The following is a 7,935-nucleotide window of genomic DNA, read 5'->3' as shown; positions in this document are numbered from 1 at the left end:
ATAGTCTACTTAGAAAATAACTGGGTCTTGACTAAAACACGGAAGCCTAGTCATGGGAAGGTTTAGAGTTTCTTAAAGCAGAGAACAACTTATTTCAGCCACACTCCTTCAAGTCCAGGATAAAATCCTGAGCAATGTGAAACTCTCAAAACACACAGAATTCTGTGCAATTTCTTTTGAATTTTGATTTTGCAAAGTTTACAAAACAAACAACAACAAAAAACAAACAAACAAAAACCTTTAAGTGACACTGCAGAAACCCAAGCCCCATGTTTCCCCTCCCTGGTAAGAAAGGACCCGGTGCTTCTGGGAAGTGACACGCATTGCTAAGAACATGACGTCCAGTGAGACAGTAGCTACTTCTTGGTACTAAAGGAGGAGAAATATTTCTTCTGAGGCGTCACTTAGAACCAGCTCATTTCAGACTGCACCAGTAGATGTCGCTGTTCAGCCCTCTGAGACATTCGAAGTAAAAGGAATCCGTTCTCCAGAGTTGCCTTACCCTCACACAGGGTGATAGACAATCAGTAGGTGCTTTCAGTTTCTATAAAAGGACAGGCTTAACCCCTTTCTGACAGACAGTTTACAGCCTACAAAGGCTTTTCAGTAAGAAACGGCCTTTGGCAGAAGGCTCTGTGGTGTGAGGACACTCTGTAATTAATACCCATTCCCATCCTCCCCAGTTAACTACAGAAAGCTATGGGTAGAGGAACTTGGTTACCAAGTCCACTCCATCTCAAACCCTGCCCATCCACAGGATTTCTTTTCACTGTCAAGCTCCTGATTTCCGATATTCTGGTGAAGTCTATCATCACTAGGTCCCCAAGCACTCTGGCTGTCTGGCCCCTTAGATTCAGAAACAGAAGATGAGGGCTGAGGCAGATTTGGAACACTTCGTCGGATCTTAAAATTCTGATCCATGGCAACTTCCGAAGAGTCACATCTTACGGGTCCCTCGTGTTCACTACTAACAAGATAATGAATTTCTTTTCTTTTTTATTCGTCTTTCCCTGCGCGTGATTGGCGTGTTTGCATGCACGAGAGCGCATATGTGAGGGGTGTACATGTGGAGGCCAGAGGTAGATGTTGGTAGTCGTCTTTCATATCTTTATACAGGTAATAACTTTTGATCGACATCTGAGCTTGCAGAGATCACAAGTCCTGCCAGCCAGCTCCCTGTGGTGTTCCTGTCTCCTCCCACTGCCAGGGCATATAATTGATGTGGTGCTGGGGGAATCTTGTGGAAGAGTTGGGGATAGAATTGAGTGAACCAGAGGGGTCAAGGACACCCACCACAAGAATATCTACAGAGTCAACTAACCTGGGCTCCTGGGGGCTCACAGAGACTGAATCACCAACCGAAGAGCATGGAGGGACTGGACCTAGGTGCCCCACACGTTTGTAGCCGATGTCCAGCTTGGTCTTCGTGGTTTACAGGCAGTAGTTCTTCAGCTTGGGCAAATACAATTGGGGGCAAAGACCGTTTCCTCCCCATACAGATCAGTATGTGAAATCTCAGATGTTTCCGTTGTCATGTCTATAGTCTACCCTCCTGGACTCTAACCCTCTGAAACTGTAAGACCCGTTAAATGCTGTCTTTTAAAAATAATAATAATGAATAATTTAACATGGGAGCCACCTCTTGATCCTCAACACATGAATTTGCAAACAGATTGTACACATTGAGGCCAGAAACCCTGTCTAATTTTTACATACAGGAATAGTTATTTTCCAAAGCTTGGAAATTTTTTGATTATTCATATTAGCATATGCCTTTAAGCAATGAAACATACCCCACTGCTTCCATCATTTACTCACTGATTGTTTTGTTTTTAAGTTTCTTTTTTCTTTAATTTTTTATTAGATCTATTTCTTAACTTACATTTCAAAGGTTATTCCCCTTCCCGGTTTCCTGTCCATAAGCCCTCATTCCCTTTCCTCCCCCTCCCCCATACACGTATTCCCTCTATACATCCCTCTTATTGCCCTCCCCCATATTCCCCTGTACTGGGGGTCCAACCTTGGCAAGACCCAAGGCTTTCTCTTCCACTGGTGCCCCAACAAGGCTATTCTCTGCTACATATGCAGTTGGAGCCCTGGGTCAGTCCATGTATAGACTTTCGGTAGTGGTTTAGTCCCTGGAAGCTCTGGTTGGTTGGCATTGTTATTTTTATGGGGTTGCAAGCTCCTTCAACTCTTTCAACCCTTCCTCTAATTCCCCACAAAGGGGTCCTGTTCTCAGTTCGGTGGTTTGCTGCTAGCATTGACCTCTGTATTGGACATGCTCTGGATGTGTCTCTCAGAAAAGATCTATATCCGGTCCCTTTCAGCATGCATTTTTTAGCTTCATCAATCTTATCTAGTTTTGGTGGCTGTATATATATGGGCCACATGTGTGTCAGGCTCTGAATGGCCGTTCCTTGAGTCACTGCTCTAAACTTTGCTTCCATATCCCCTCCTATGGATATGTTTTCCCCCTTTTAAGAAGAAGTGGGAGCATCTGCATTTTGGTCATCCTTCTTCTTGAGCCTCATGTGGTCTGTGGATTGCATCTTGGGTAATTCAAGCATTTGGGCTAATATCCACTTATCAATGAGTGCATACCAAGTGTGTTTTTCTGTGATTGAGTAACCTCACTCAGGATGATATTTTCCAGTTCATCCATGCCTATGAATTTCATAAAGTCATTGTTTTTAATAGCTGAGTAGTACTCCATTGTGTAGATGTACCACATTTTCTGTATCCATTCCTCTGTTGAACGGCATCTGGGTTCTTTCCAGCTTCTGGCTATTATAAATAAGGCTGCGATGAACATAGTGGAGCATGTGTCTTTGTTATATGTTGGAGCATCTTTTGAGTATATGCCCAAGAGAGGTATAGCTGTGTCCTCAGGTAGTACAATGTCCAATTTTCTGAGGATCCTTCAAACTGATTTCCAGAATGGTTGTACCAGTCTGCAATCCCACCAACATGGAGGAGTGTTCCTCTTTCTCCGCATCCTTGCCAGCATCTGCTATCACCTAAGTTTTTTATCTTAGCCATTCTGACTGGTGTACTCACTGATTCATTAACCATGAATAAAACAACAAGGCTTTTCTCATAACAGCTCACTATTTTAAAAAAAAAAAAGCCAAAATCATCTCCTACCCATAGTGATGCATAGAAGTTTTAAATAGAGCTTGGATTACTACAATAAATGACAATATAAATATATTTTATAGCCTCTGTGATCTGTATTTGAAATTAAGGGATAACTTTAGGCATAACTAGGCTTAAGTCCTCGTGTCCAAACAAAGGGCACTTATAAAATGGTTTGGTGGCAGATATGAACAAGTATATTTTATAAGGTCACATTCCCAAAAGAAAACACACACACACACACACATTAGTACACAAGAAAAGAGTCTAACCTGCTCTGTTTTATTGATCCACAAATCACCTTTGAAATCATAAAAACATTACACAAGAATTTTTTTCCTCTGGCTCCCTAAATTTCTTGTAGTTTAAAACAGGAAATAACAAAAATTCTAGGAAGTATGGGTGTCTACACGTGCACAATGAGAGCAACTCTCTGCTCCAGATGGCCTTGTCCTTGTCTGCTCTCACTCCATGCACTTCAGGCCGTGTATGTATGAAAGAGAGAAAGAGACTCTCTCTCTCTCTCTCTCTCTCTCTCTCTCTCTCTCTCTCTCTCTCTCTCTCTCTCTCTCTCTCTCTTTCTCTCTCTCTCTCTCTCTCTTTCTGTCTCCTTGTTTCTCTCTCTCTCTCTCCCTGTTTCTCTCTCTCTCTCTCTCTCTCTCTCTCTCTCTCTCTCTCTCTCTCTCTGTGTGTGTGTGTGTGTGTGTGTGTGTGTGTCAGAGAAAGAGAATGTGTGTGAAAGACAGAATGTGTCTGTGACAGTGAGAGGAGACTGAGTGTATGTGAAAGAGAAACAAAGAGATGTGTGTGACAGAAAAAAGAGAGCAAGTGTATGAGAGAAACACAGAGAGAAAGAAATAGAATGTGTGTGAGAGAGAAGAGAGCGAGTGAGTGTGTGTGAGGGGGGAGGGAGAGAGAGAATGAACAAAATTCCCTTCTGGTGATAAATTCTCTGAGAACATGAGATCCAATACATCAATACCTGGAAAATTTAGCACGAGGACTCTGTGAAGCTAATAACAGAGACCTTCCAATGGGAAAATAGCCGTGGCATGGGTTATGTCAGTGATGACATGCATGGATGAGGGGACTGTATACTAGGGAACATCTAAATAATGTCCTGGAAATGAGAAAGGGTATATCAAAGAAAGACAAACAGAAAAACCTGAAAACTTCAAGTTGGGTAGAACTCAGAAGTCGAATTGCTGGTTTGCACAATTCTTTACCAAATGAGGCCTACTTTTCTTATTGTGTTAAAGGATCATGTTAAAAAACTGAAGTTCAGCACTACATAAACTCCAACGATTCGAGCCCAGCCTAGCAGGTCAAGAAACCTTTCCCTCTCCCCAACAACAGCCAGTCAGTCAATAGTCCATAATTGCACAGGAATCTGCTTATTAAAGACCATGGAGACGCACAGCTCAGCCTTGACTCTATTCTAGTTCTATCTCCTCTCTACTTCTCCAGCTTCCAGCTATGTGTTCTCCCATTGCACCAGCATGGTGGTATCTATAACTTTCCTTTAAAAATGAGCTGAGGAACGCTGTGATAGTATGGTAACAGTGTTACTACTTAGGGGGGAAACACTTAAATACCAATAAACCAATAAATATTTTAAGTAGAAGGAAAACATAGGCTGTGTAAGGGGAGGTGTGACACAGTGTCTGCCCCTGGAGCATCTCCAGGCCGTGGATCCCCATGATCCTCATGTCTGCTGATGTTTGCTGTTGCCCTGAAGCTGGTCTGCCGGTTTTATTATTCTACTTGCAATCTTTCTTTCTGGGGGATATACTTCCCCCCATTGCTCAGAGCTAATCATGCCCTAATAATTGAAACAGACGCGGTGTTCAGGAATGAGGAATGGAGGTGATTATGAGGCTGTGGAGGATGAGGAGAAACGGCCTTCCACTTGGCCTTTAGGGCCATGGGAAAGGATCTAGACAACATAGCCATAAGGGCCACAAAAGCCTACGTGGTCCATTGTAGAAATAGTTCAATGCCAGACTTGGCTTTGAATTGGCAATCATGAGAAGACACATGTACTCTCTGGTCCAATGACTGCTGTGTTAATTAGCCAGGATGAACTTGGGGACATCAAGGATAGAGAGTTAGAGTGTTCTCAAGAAGAAAAGGTATGGTTAGAAAAAATAGGAATTTATATATGATCTAGGAATAGATAATATCAGGAGAGCACACAAGGCCATGGAATTGCTATGGAGAGGAAACAAAGATCAGAGGATTAAAAGATGATGCAGAAGCATACAAAACGTTAGCACTTTGTTCTCCTGGCTGTTTGAAGAATTGGAGATGGCGATGCCTAGAGAGGTACTAGAGGGAGTTAACTGCTTTACTTACATAAACCTTAAAACGTTGTAAGGAATCATTTCAATTTTAGTAGTCTGTCACTTTTCTGTTCTTACATGAAAATAGTCACTAAAGTCTGCTGTCTGCTGTACCAGGAAACCTCAAGAGCTCTGCCCAGTGACCCGTGGAAAACAAGCTGTGTAAAGCTAAAAGGAAATGTGTTTTTGCTTTGTGTTTAGTTTCTGCTCTAAGGAAACGGGGGTTGGGACTATCGATCCAGGACTCGTGGAATTTATGTAAATCTGAGAATTTTTGATGATTATTAACAACGATCAAAGCCTTCGTGGTGTAGCCTTAGTAAATAAAAGGCTGGGTTTGGGCTCTCTCTGGTCATTAAGCTGAAGTATAAAGAATGATGAGAATCATCAGGGAACAGAGAGAGTCCCTGAACTAGCAGCTTGCATCCACTAAGGACTCTGAACCATTATTGAGTCAGCACTGTTCCCCTTCCTGTCTTTCTCAGGACCCTCCTCACGCTGAAGTCGGAGCTCAGCAGGGAAACAGAAAGTAGGAATACATGCTTTGAGGGGTAAAACTGATATTTTCTGCATATATAAATATATACACACGAATATATACCAAAGTTATTATTCTGCTTAATGGTAGTTCTTTGCTCTTCATTTGGTGAGGAAGGTTCTTAATGAGACCCAAAATTTCTCAGCTAACTGCCTATGGTATCTCACTTTTGAAATATTAATTGTCTAAATATTTTTTTAAAAAAATGTTAGTGGTTATATTAGTAAAACATTCAAACCATCAATTTATCCATTCATATAAATATTCATAAATATTTTTCACAGGTCCCTACTGAGGCTATGAATTACTTTCCTTGGGGCTTTGCAGAATGAGAAGTTGAAGGGGTTTTGGTGGTGGTGGTTCCATTTGGTTTTTCTACATGGAACCAGAGAGAGCCCTAGAATTTCACTACCGGGCAGGCAGCTGTTCTCTTCCTCTGTGTTTTCTCGGAAGCCAACACTGCCCTGGGTGGATGTCAATCAGAAATCCAGATCCCATGTGTCACCAAGGAGATTTCCTCCCTAGTAAGTGTCTTTTCTTGCCCCCTGAGTGTCCTATAAACTCAGCAAACCTCGGTAATGCTTTTTCTTTTTCTTTTTCTTTTTTTTTTTTCCGGAGCTGGGGACCGAACCCAGGGCCTTGCGCTTGCTAGGCAAGCGCTCTACCACTGAGCTAAATCCCAACCCCTGGTAATGCTTTTTCTTCTTCTGTGTGAGAGCTCCACAGATGCTTCAGATGTGCCTTCATCCTTGATAACGTTGATACTGTCCTAATTTACTGTGGATCAAATTTGATCCTCTTAAAAAGTTGAGATTATGCTGACAACCATCAAGATATAGTACGAACCTACTATACAATGGGAACAACCAGAAATCGCAGGAACATTTGAAGTAGAAATCAAGAAATAAAACAGTTTGGGAACACAAATCCCAGAAGCCAGGGTAGCCTTCATCTGTCACAGAGTGTTAATGAGATCTTTGCCTTCCCAACAAGCAAAATGTTCACAGCCAGGAAGAAAACTAGAAATTGACTGCAGGTGCTGGTCACACCGACATGCACATGCCCTAACTTCTGTTGGTATGGTCCAGTATGATACTAGGCAATCAAATACAAGAATAGCATTTGTTTCCAAGCCACTAAAGTGAAAATACAGGAGGACACATGGAGCATACGTGTGAGAGAGGTAACAAGGGTAGAAGGGGAGACGGGAAAAAAGTGTTTACATAACCAAGCAAGCAACAGAATAATCAATAATTCAATATCTTCTCAGCCATGTGAAAAAATAGAGCAGCATCGTCTGTCGAGAATAACAACCTTTGTGCCAATTTATTCTCAACAATTTCAGCTCCGAGCAGAAAGCAAGTCTTAAGTGATAGAAGAATCCACTTGAATATTTTGAAATAGTTACTATTGTCTTAAACCACATCTCTCGTGCGGCCAGTGTCCATTTCACCCACCTCCCCTCTGAAATTCTAAGGAGCAAATTTCAGGTTGATTTAAACCCATGTTATCTCTCCAGCCTCCTTCTCCTAGACAAATTCCACAAGGTACACATCTTACATAAAAATTTATTGCTGTAATCGTTTGTCTTCAGTAACTTCTATTTGCAGAATGAGAAAGGTATCCTTCTACAAGGCCAGATGGTGTGGACCATCTCCAACACAGTACCCATTGACCATCTCTCTCCTGGGGAACTTTGCATATTTCCAAGAGCCCTTCCTAGAGAAGCAGGTAAATGACCCAACCCTCTTCACTTGATAATGTCTGCTCTTGGCCTAAGACTACCCTAAGAGCAGATAGGAAGCCCAGATATGGAACTGGAACCTCTAACATCCCACCAGCACCATCAAGGAACACAGGACTCGAGAACCTTGCCTACAAAGCACCTTTGACTTCAGCCTCGCAACGGTCCTCTCA

The sequence above is a fragment of the Rattus rattus genome, chromosome 4 (genome assembly GCF_011064425.1).
Source record: "Rattus rattus isolate New Zealand chromosome 4, Rrattus_CSIRO_v1, whole genome shotgun sequence".
NCBI classification, from domain to species: Eukaryota; Metazoa; Chordata; class Mammalia; order Rodentia; family Muridae; genus Rattus; species Rattus rattus.
This window is presented reverse-complemented; position numbering follows the sequence as displayed.